Source organism: Balaenoptera ricei, chromosome 3 (genome assembly GCF_028023285.1).
Source record: "Balaenoptera ricei isolate mBalRic1 chromosome 3, mBalRic1.hap2, whole genome shotgun sequence".
Taxonomy (NCBI): domain Eukaryota; kingdom Metazoa; phylum Chordata; class Mammalia; order Artiodactyla; family Balaenopteridae; genus Balaenoptera; species Balaenoptera ricei.
The window spans coordinates 129651887-129652959 of NC_082641.1; the positions used below are offsets into that span (position 1 = coordinate 129651887).

General features: G+C 44.6%; 1 pseudogene; it reads left to right on the forward strand.

Moving 5' to 3' along the window:
- The first annotated feature begins 289 nt into the window (after nt 1-289).
- On the forward strand, nt 290-752 carry LOC132363412 (small ribosomal subunit protein uS3-like; annotated as a pseudogene).
- Nucleotides 753-1073: the final 321 nt, after the last annotated feature.

Genomic DNA, 1073 nt, shown 5'->3' on the forward strand with positions numbered 1-1073 from the left:
CCAGACACTTGCATACATGGGAACAGTGCTGCAAAAGCCTTTGCCCTGTTCAGTGCTGTAAGAAGAAGGATTCTTCAGAGGTGCCAGGAGAGATCTGTGGCTGCCAACAGAAGGTTTTAGAGACAACTATTTACCATTCTGGACTTTTCCTTTTAGGTACTATGCAGGGACAAACATTAGAATTCCATAGATACAACTTCTTCCTTTATAAATGAGGAATCTGAGGCCCAGAAGTTTAACAACTTGCCTAAATTTATATCAATACATCAGTTGGTGGAGGTATCCAAAAATGGCGGCCACAGGAGGTCTGTGTGCCACTGTCCAGGCAAAATCTCTGCATTATAAACTCCTAGGAGGACTTGCTGTGTGGAGGGCCTGCTATGGTGTGCTTGGTTCATCATGGAGAGTGGGGCCAAAGCCTGTGATGTCACACTGTCTGGGAATTTCTGTGAATAGACGGCTAAATCCATGAAGGTTGTGGATGGCCTGATGATCCACAATGGGGACCTGTTAACTACTATGTCGATACCAGTATGTGCCATGTGACACTCAGACAGTGTGCACTGGGCATCAAAGTGAAGATCATGTTGCCCTGGGACCCAAGTGGTAAGATTGGCCTTAAGAAACCCCTGCCTGACCATGTGAGCATTATGGAACCCAGAGATGAGATACTGCCCACCACCTCTGTCTCAGAACAGAACGGTGGGAAGCCAGAGCTGCCAGCTATGCCCCAGACAGTACGCACGGCATAACAGGGTCTCCTTGGCAGTTGGATCTGTAGTCTGCAGGTTGCTCTCTAAAGATCTTTAGTAAAATCTGTTTAAAAAGAGAAAAAAAATCAAGATCTCACACAAGAGTCTTTTTATAGCCGCAGGTTGTATTCTCCATTTACTAATCTCTAATCATCACTTATTTTACTCTGGACCAGTGTTTCTTTCAGATCAGAGTTTCTCCAAGTATGATCCCTGAGAAATCTGCATCAGAATCTCCTTGTGTGCCAGTTAGAATGCAGATTCCTGGGACCTACTCCAGGACTATAATTTTCATGTCTCTGAAATTGGAGAAATTTTCAT